At 51.4% G+C, this 10000-nt stretch overlaps 1 protein-coding gene across 1 annotated transcript in view; it reads left to right on the forward strand.

Annotated features, from left to right (window-relative positions):
• LOC121855948 (G protein-coupled receptor kinase 1-like) overlaps window positions 1-10000 on the forward strand; it is a 109390-nt gene that overhangs the window by 24285 nt on the left and 75105 nt on the right. The gene's annotated exons all lie outside the window — the stretch shown is intronic.

Here is a 10000-nt window from a genome sequence, read left to right on the forward strand (position 1 = left end):
CTCCTACCTCCTCTTCCCGTCTCTCTCTCCTTCTCTTTCTACCTACTCCCCCTGCTTACTCCTCCCTCTTCCTTCCTTCTCTCTTCCTCCCCATCCTTCCTTCTCTCCTCCTCCTCCTACCTTCCCCCTCCCTATCCTCCTCCTCTACCTCCTCCTCCTACCTCCTCCCTGACGTAAAATATCACAGGCGGAAGGTTTGAAAAAGTTGGACGGCCGGGAATGAGAAATATATTTTTAGGTGAAGGCGTCATAGAGGCGGTACCCGTGTGACACCTGGTGGGGCGGACTCTCGCTCTGACACACATTAAACGAGAAGAAATAACTGAAAAAGAGGAACTGAATCAAAAAAAATCAAATTGAGTTCGTTATGTAATTTTTTTTTGAGGGGGGGGAGGTAAATTTTATACTGTTGATGTAATGTGTGTGTGTGTGTGTGTATGTGTGTGTGTGTGTGTGTGTGTGTGTGTGTGTGTGTTGGCCGTCATGATTCCTCTCCTCTGGCACCAAGGTCTAGACACACACACACACACTGTTAGGGTCAGCGTTTGTTTACACTCTGATGTTGACCTTATGTATTCGTCCTAATAAAACGTTTCAGCTGTGACGTCTTAGTCTCTATGATGCTGCTCACATATGGAACCGTATCTGAGCTGTGAGGAGGGTGAACTGTGAGGAGTGAGTAAGCTTTAGGAGTGTCTTAACTGAGGCCCTCACACTGCCCTCACAACGCCACCCGCCCTCACTCCGTCAACCACTCCCTTCACACCGCCACCCACTCCCTTCACACCGCCACTCCACTCACTGAGACAAGTTATTTCCACTCCACCCACCCTCACACCACTTTATATACTAATGAGGTTAAATTACGTGAAGTGAACTGTGTGTGTGTGTGTGTGTGTGTGTGTGTGTGTGTGTGTGTGCGCGCGCATTGATTTACAGTATAATACAGTATATGTAACCCGATATTACTGCCTCCCTCTCCCACCCCTTCCTTCCCTCCCTCCCTCCCTCCTCTCCCCCTTCCTTCCCTCCCTCCTTTCCCTCTTCCTTCCCTCCTCCTCCTCCTCTCCTTCATCCCCCTCTCTGCCTCCTTTCCCTCCAACATCTTTAAATCCTCTTTGAGATTTTCACTAAAACATTTACCGATAAACATTTAGTGAAAATCCTATAATGGCCAGACCTTAAACGATCTCCTGGTGGTGCTACGGCAGGAGGAGGTGTGTGTGTGTGTGTGTGTGTGTGTGTGGTAGGAGGTGAGGGAGGTACGGACAGGCCACCAGTACTGCCGCTTTAATTCGTAACTTCTCAGTGCTTGACCCAGCCATTGCTGCTACTCTACTGTTACTTCCACCTGCCACCACTACCTCTGACAACACTACTGTATCTCTGACAACACTACTGTATCTCTGACAACACTACTGTACCTCTGACAACACTACTGTACCTCTGACAACACTACTGTACCTCTGACAACACTACTGTACCTCTGACAACACTACTGTACCTCTGACAACACTACTGTACCTCTGACAACACTACTGTACCTTTGACAACACTACTGTACCTCTGACAACACTACTGTACCTCTGACAACACTACTGTACCTCTGACAACACTACTGTACCTCTGACAACACTACTGTATCTCTGACAACACAACTGTACCTCTGACAACACAACTACAGCACCTCTCTGACAACACTTCTGTACCTCTGACAACTTTTCTGTATCTCTGACAACACGGCTGTACACTCTGACAACACTACTGTGCCTCTGTGCTTTTTACTACCTCTCTGACAACACATTACTTCAATGTGAAAGTGTTTTACAATGAGCAAGAAATATACAGACGTAGTGTGTGTGTGTGTGTGTGTGTGTGTGTGTGTGTGTGTGTGTGTGTGTGTGTGTGTGTTGAGCTATCAGGATATAATATAAGTTACATTGATCGGGGTTTACTGCAGCGTGAGGTCGGACCTTTGGTTAATTTAAAACAGGCATTACCTGTATTGATATGTTGAGCACACACACACACACACACACACACACACACACACACACGGAATACATAGATAAATACTGTAAATACATAAATTTTTGTGTGTATTACTGCCAATACAACTCACTTTTAATCTGTAATTGTTTGTAATTTGAACAGGTGAGGTAAGGGCAGGTGAGGGTAGGTGAGGTAGAGGTGAGGGCAGGTGAGGTAGAGGTAGGCAGGTGAGGTAGTGGTGAGGGCAGAGCGAGGTAGGGGGGAGGGCAAGCGAGGTAGTGGTGAGGGCAGGTGAGGTAGTGGTGGAGGGCAGGTGAGGTAGTGGTGAGGGCAGGTGAGGTAGTGGTGAGGGCAGGAGGTGGAGGTGAGGCAGGTGAGGTGGAGGTGAGGGCAGGTGAGGTAGTGGTGGAGGCAGGTGAGGTAGAGGTGAGGGCAGGAGGTAGAGGTGAGGGCAGGCGAGGTAGTGTGGAGGCAGGTGAGGTGGCGGGGAGGGCAGGTGAGGTAGGGGTGAGCGGTACTTTACCTGGACGGCTAGGTGGCTCTCTTACCTGGTGTATCATTAGCGTGGAGGTGTGTGCAGGCCTACCGGGATTACCTATCACTTTGTTGTCCCCCTTCCCTCCACACCTCCCTTCTCCCTTCCCCCACCACCACCCCCCGCCGCTCAATACCCCCGCCTACCTCACCACGGGTCACTTGACTCAGCCTCCCCTACTACGGGGAGAGGTGAGAGGGAGGGACACACGCACACACACACTTTGTTTTTTGCTAACTGTGTATGTGAGTTGAGTAGCGCACACACTCAAGGTTCCCGAAGGAGGCGGTGAAGAGGAGGGAGGATGAGGGAGATTTAGGTGGTGAGAGAGAGAGTGAGGGAGGGAAGGACACACACCAGCTGCAGGGTAGACAGGTAGGTGGTGATGGAAGCCCCGGGGTGTGATGATGAGCAGTGTGTGTGTGTGTGTGTGTGTGTGTGTGTGTGTGTGTGTGTGTGTGTGTGTGTGTCATATAACCACCCCGCTCCTTCCTCCTCCCTCACCCCTTTCTTCTTCCTCCTTTCCCCCTCCTTCATTTCCCTCCCTTTCTCCTCCTCCCACTACCCTCCTCCCACTACCTCCTCCTCCTCCTCCTGCCGGGGGATGTAGGGGGTGGAGGGTGATGACAACAATACTCAACAACAGCTGATGGAGGAAGGTAAATCCCCGTGTCCTGCCCCACCAGGCCTTTGTGACGGTGTGTAGGCGATATGGCCCCTCACCCCCCCCCCTGTGCCCTCCCCCATCACTCATTCTCCTTAGTTTACCCACCCCCCACACTCCCCCACCCCCTACACTCCCCCACCCCCCACTCCCCCACCCCTTCCTTACATCCTACCTGTTATTGTCTGGGGTTCATCCTGTGTATGGACCTGACTTTCCCTTTTAAGAGAGAGAGAGAGAGAGAGAGAGAGAGAGGAGAGAGAGAGAGAGACGTTTACACACACACACACACACACCCCTGTGACCATCAGAATTAATCTACTCACAGTGAGAGGTCAATGTTGTGTGATGCTTGTGTACACTGTGAGGCTAGTCCTACCTCTGACCTCGCACACCTATAGGCCACACTATGAAACTAAGGCCAGCTCTACCTCCATGGCCTCCCACACCTGGAGGCCACACACTATCAATCACTTAATATGTTGGATTTCATATATTTCCAGTAAAGAACAATACGTATTTTATCTGACGGCATAAAAGGTAATTAATAATTTGTTAAGAGTATTTTATGGCGCTAAATTAGAACACAGGAGCAGCAGGTGCCAGGTGTGTCAGGGTGCCAGGTGTGTCAGGGTGCCAGGTATGTCAGGGTGCCAGGTGTGTCAGGGCGCCAGGTGCGTCAGGGCGGCAGGTGTGATTATTATATATTTGTAATTAATCAACAGGTGTTTTTTTAAAGGTGATTTAGGTCTTATTGTTTTGGTTTTATCGATTTAAGGTCTCCCTCCTTCCCTCACCTCTCCTCCTCCCAACGAGTACGGCTTAACGCAGTCAATGACCAAGGTCTCGAAGTGCCCCTTGTTAAAATATAATTGAATGTGGGTCACTGCATCCTAGGGGTACACACACACACACACACACACACACACACACACACACACACACACCAAATGTTAGGACTTAGGGAGGTAAAAGAGAGAGGGGAGAGAGAGAGAGAGAGCGTTAAACAGGCCACAGTGACAATTATCTTCTTTCACCCACAACTCACTCACATCGTCGTAACTTCCTTCCCCTCCCTCCCTCCATCCCCTTCCTCACCATCCCCTTCCCCTTCTCCTCCCCTCTTCCACTCCCTTCCCCTCTTCCATTCCTTCCTCCTACCATGTCCTCACTCCCATCTCTTCTATCCTACTCTCACACTTCACCCCCTACACGTTACTCTCACACTTCACCTCACACGTTACTCTCACACTTTATCCTCACACTTCACCCTCACACGTTACTCTCACACTTCACCCTCACACGTTACCCTCACACTTCATCCTCACACTCACCCTCACACGTTACCCTCACACTTCACCCTCATTCTCTGCTCCTAAACCTCATTCTTACGCCTGTCGCACACACCCCTGCCCTCCCCGATCTTTACACGCTGCCCTCTCCCCGACCTTACACGCTGCTCCTCCCCGACCTTCACACGCTGCTCCTCCCCGGCCTACACGCTGCCCCTCCCGGCCACCACACGCTGCCCTCCCCGACTTCACACGCTGCTCCTCCCCGACCTCCACACGCTGCTCCTCCCCGACCCCCTCACCGCAATTCCTGGCCCCTCTCTCAGCATCTTAGTTCCTGGCCCTCTCACCGTAGTTCCTGTCCCTTTAGCATCTTGTTCCTGGCCCCTCTCACTGTAGTTCCTGTCCCTCTCAGCATCTTAGTTCCTGCCCTCCTCACCGTAGTTCCTGTCCCTCTCAGCATCGTAGTTCCTGGCCTCCTCATCACCGTAGTTCCTGTCCCTCTCTCATCATCGTAGTTCCTGTCCCTCTCATCATCGTAGTTCCTGGCCCTCTCATCACCGTAGTTCCTGTCCCTCTCATCATCGTAGTTCCTGGCCTCTCATCACCGTAGTTCCTGTCCCTCTCATCATTGTAGTTCCGTCCCTCTCATCACCGTAGTTCCTGTCCCTCTCATCATCGTAGTTCCTGTCCCTCTCATCATTGTAGTTCTTGGCCCTCTCCTCATCGTGGTTCCTGGCCCTCTCTATTGTTCCTGGCCCTCTCATCGTAGTTCCTGTCCCTCTCATCACCGTAGTTCCTGTCCCTCTCATCACGTATTCTGGCCCTCTCCTCATCGTAGTTCCTGGCCCTCTCGCTATTGTTCCTGTCCCTCTCATCCTGATAACATCCACTCCCACTCAGTCATGATCTCTGGTAATTAAATACAAGTTGGGAAGGTGAAGGGGGGAGGTATGTGGAGGGGTGAGGTATGTGGAGGTGTATGGGAGGGTGGTGGTATGTGGAGTGGGTGGAGGTGTGTGGAGTGGGTGGAGGTATGTGGAGTGGTGGAGGTGTGTGAGTGGGTGGAGGTGTGTGGAGTGGGTGGAGGTATGTGGAGGTGTATGGAGTGGTGGAGGTGTTCGAGGAGTGGAGGTATGTGGAGTGGGTGGAGGTGTGTGAGGATGGAGGTGTGTGCGGAGTGGGTGGAGTGGGTGGAGGCTAGTAGGGTGGTGAGGTTCCTTGTGGTGGTTAAATAGTTACATCCTCCTCACTCACCTCACTTCACCTCACCTCACCTCACCTCACCCCTTACGCCTCTTGGCAGCAACACAACTGAAGGAGGGAAGCGACTCCTCTTCATTATATATCTGACGGTGTATAATGAATCAAGGCCACACACACACACACACACACACACACACACACACACACACACACACACACACTGCTGACGATAATGTTAACTGTGTTTGTTCATGTTGCTGACGCTCGTACCGCTGACGGCTGACGTGACGGATGACAAGAGGTGGATGAGTGATGGTGAGGCTTGGACCACCTGTGTGTGTCAGCGGTGTATTGGTGACCGTGAGGGAGCCACCTAGAGCAAGGTCGAGGGTGTGTCGTGAGGAGCGAGACGTCCTCCTCCCGCCACCTGGATGACCAGTGTGTCGTGAGGAACGAGACGTCCTCCTCCCGCCACCTGGATGACCAGTGTGTCGTGAGGAGCGAGACGTCCTCCTCCCGCCACCTGGATGACCAGTGTGTCGTGAGGAGCGGGACGTCCTCCTCCCGCCACCTGGATGACCAGTGTGTCGTGAGGAGCGAGTCCTCCTCCGCCACCTGGATGACCAGTGTGTCGAGGAGACGTCCTCCTCCTGCCACCTGATGACCAGTGTGTCGGTGAGCGAGACGTCCTCCTCCGCCACCTGATGACCAGTGTGTGAGAGGAGACGTCCTCCTCCGCCACCTGGATGACCAGTGTGTCGAGTGAGCGAGACGTCCTCCTCCGCCACCTAACTGATGACCCTTAATTGGTGTACTTAATAATTACTAATCTAGAGCGGGGACGTGGCACACTAATGTGCTCGGGGAGGTGGGAGGAGGTGGGAGGGAGTGGGGTGGGTAGGGAGGTGGGGAGGTAAGGGTGGGGGGTACAGGTCTCCGGGGATTGTTTGTTATAGTGTGTAAGGGGAGGAGGAGGAGGAGGAGGTGCCGCCTTGTGGGACACGCTACACACACACGCACGTGGCACAGTGCCAGCTGCGGGTGCCAAGGACCAGACCCGCTGCCATAGTGTGTGTCATGCCAACCCCTGGCACAGTCCACACTACCCAGGTCCACCTTGAAGGACGGGGTGTTGTGGTCCTCGTAGACCTGTAGTGTGTGTGTGTGACCACACCATGTCTCACCTCGGCCACATTATCTCATTACTTGTGGGGAGTAAGGCTGGAGGGGAAGCCACACACTGATGACCTCAAGATTCATCTTTTCCCCCTTCAGTTTATTTCACCTGTTGATTAATCCTAGAGGGGGTAGGTTAGGTTAGGTTAGGTTTTATAGTGAAGAAAATAAATTTAAGACTCGATTCCGTTTTGTTGTTTCGGAGAGAATAATGGAGCTGAGGTTACAAGACTCTGGAGCCTGGTGAGCCTTGGGTGTGTTGTGTGACGGTAGACTCCTGCAGGTGTACTGAGCCTCCACCGCCGCCCTCTTCACCACCCACTCCTCGCTTTATTCTTTATGTATTTATATAAGTGTTTTTCTCTTACTTCTCTACCACTTTATCCATAACCCCATAATTAATGGTGCACTTATCTGTGATAAGGGCGAGACTCAGTGCAACATAAAACAACTATTTATATGTGAGCGGATGAACATGTTCCTGGCCGGGCCCTGCCGGGGCTGTGTGCCACCTCCCTGGCTATTGACAGTACAGCTTTCAGCCAATCACTGCGGTTACCGCCTATGACGTCACAGGAATGACGTCACGAAGCCGACTAATAAAGTGGTGTTGCTGGTGAGTGTGGCGGGCGGGCGAGCTGTTGTGCCACCCACCATGATGACAGCTGCCACCCCCGGGCGGCTCTCACACGCTCCTGTTCATCGTGTTGGTGTAGTTTAGCCACACGGGGTTGTGACCAACCTCACCTCCAGGGTCACAGAATATCCCAGTTGTTGTTTGTTACTCGGCCGTGTGTTGTGTTGTGGTGAGGGGTTGTGTGGTGTTGTGGTGAGGTGTGTTGTGTGTGTGGTGTGTGGAGGTGGTGTTGTGTGGGGTGTGTGAGGTGTGTTGTGAGGTGTGTGTGGGGTGTGTTGGGGAGGTGTGTGTTGTGTGGTGTGGTGTGTGTGTTGTGAGGTGTGTTGTGTGGTGAGGTGTGTTGTGTGGTGAGGTGTGTTATGTTGTGTGTGAGGTGTGTTGTGTTGTGTTGTGTAGTGTGTTGTGTTGTGTGTTATGCTGTGTGTTGTGTTGTGTTGTGTAGTGTGTTGTGTTGTAGTGTTGTAGTGTTATGTTGTGTAGTGTGTTGTGTTGTGTAGTGTGTTGTGTTGTGTGTGTTGTGTGGTGTAGTGTTGTGTAGTGTGTTGTGTTGTGTAGTGTGTTGTGTTGTGTAGTGTTGTGTGGTGTGTGTGTTGTGTAGTGTGTAGTGTTGTGTAGTGTGTTGTGTTGTGTAGTGTTATGTAATGTTATGTTGTGTAGTGTGTTGTGTTGTGTAGTGTTATGCTGTGTTGTGTAGTGTTATGTAGTGTTATGTTGTGTGGTGTAGTGTTGTGTTGTGTTGTGTAGTGTAGTAGTGTGTTGCTGGGATGTAAGGGGGTGCCAATAAACTGCCCCTCCGGGGCAATCTGTAAATCTGTAATCTGTGTGTGTGTGTGTGTGTGTGTGTGTGTGTGTGTGTGTGTGTGTGTGTGTGTGTGTGTGTGTGTGTGTGTGTGTGTGTGTGTGTGTGTGTGTGTGTGTGTTTATTTCTTCCACTCTGCTCCCTTATTCCCTCTTCTCCTCCCCTCCTCCCTCCTCCTCTTCCCTCCCTCTTCTCCTCCCCTCTTCTCCCTCCTCCTCTCTCCCTCCTCCTCTTCTCCTCCCCCTTCTCCCTCCCCTCTTCTCCCTCCTCCTCTTCCTCCCTCTCCTCCTCCCAGTTGACAAGGCGAAATGGGTTCGAGAGTTTCATTCGCTTCGATTTGGACGTCATTCAGGGTGGGTCTGGCAGCAGCGGCAGCTCTTGTTTTACCAATTATTTACTGGACAGGCAACTGGCGGCAGCACTTGTGTAAGAGGCTTCAGGGCTTCAGGGTTTGTATGTTGTGTTGCTAGAGGCTTCAGTTGTGGGGAGGCAGACGTCTCAGTGTGGTGCGGTGGACGCCAGTTTTCAAGACGTAACGCGGAGGTGATGACGTGGTGTGTGGCTGCAGTGTGTGGCTTTTACAACAAGTCACCCACACCACACACCACCACAGTCGATGTTTACACCTGGTGGTAGTAAAGGACTGACGCCATTCTCACGCCGCCACCCGCTGCACTATTTACGGATCACCAAGTGGCTTATTACCGCAGCTTATAGGCAGCGCACGACCAGCCTCGGCGGTACATTAAACACGTTTTGCTGAAACCATTACGTGGATGGCTGCCCAATGAGCCTCTCTCTCTCTCTCTCTCTCTCTCTCTCTCTCTCTCTCTCTCTCCTACTCCACATATCAAGAAGCGTTCAACACACTGACCCTCTCGCCTCTCTCTGATCATCACCACGACATCATCTGCAAATTTGGTGAGAACCTTCTGCACCATCCTCAACACCGGCTCCTACTTCCACCCGAGATCCCTCGTCCCTGAATAGCTGTTCGACACCACAACCGCATTAACCGCATTCGCACGTACTGATCCCTATAATAACAGCCCAGTCCCAACCATTGTAAAAATTATCATCAACTCGTAATCAACCAGTGTATTCACTCCCAGTCAATCTTACCCTTTTGCACTGTCATTATGTTGAAATGCCCTGTAGCCTGAGCTTTTCTCCACCTAGTTATTATATATCATATTTGTATCACTTATGTTACTTGTATATTATTTGCCAATCAAGTGACCCATTCAACAATTATGTAACTGTATATTTTCAGCCTTCCAGCTGCCATGCTCTTTCAATAAACGGTTAATTATTATTGTTATTATTATTACACACACACACACACACACACACGTACGTACGTACGTACGTGTGTGGGCATGATAGAGGTGAGGTGTCCGGTTAGGTTAGGATAGGTCAGGTCAGGTCAGGTTGGGTTAGGTTAGGATAGGATAGGTTAGGTCAGGTCAGGTTAGGTTAGGGTTTGTATCACTCCCTCACGACCGCGTCTGGGAAGTTCAGGTCCTTTGTCTCTCGCCCCCTTGACTGACTCCCTCTAAGTGATGGGGTTAATGAGTGCCTGATAGAAGGGCGTGATTGAGCCCTTGGTGGTGATGGAAGGCGTGATGGAGCCCTTAGTGATGATAGAAGGCATGATGGAGTCCTTAGTGATGATAGAAGGCGTGATAGAGCCCTTAGT

This window comes from Homarus americanus, unplaced genomic scaffold, assembly GCF_018991925.1.
Source record: "Homarus americanus isolate GMGI-L3 unplaced genomic scaffold, GMGI_Hamer_2.0 scaffold19117, whole genome shotgun sequence".
Lineage (NCBI taxonomy): Eukaryota > Metazoa > Arthropoda > Malacostraca > Decapoda > Nephropidae > Homarus > Homarus americanus.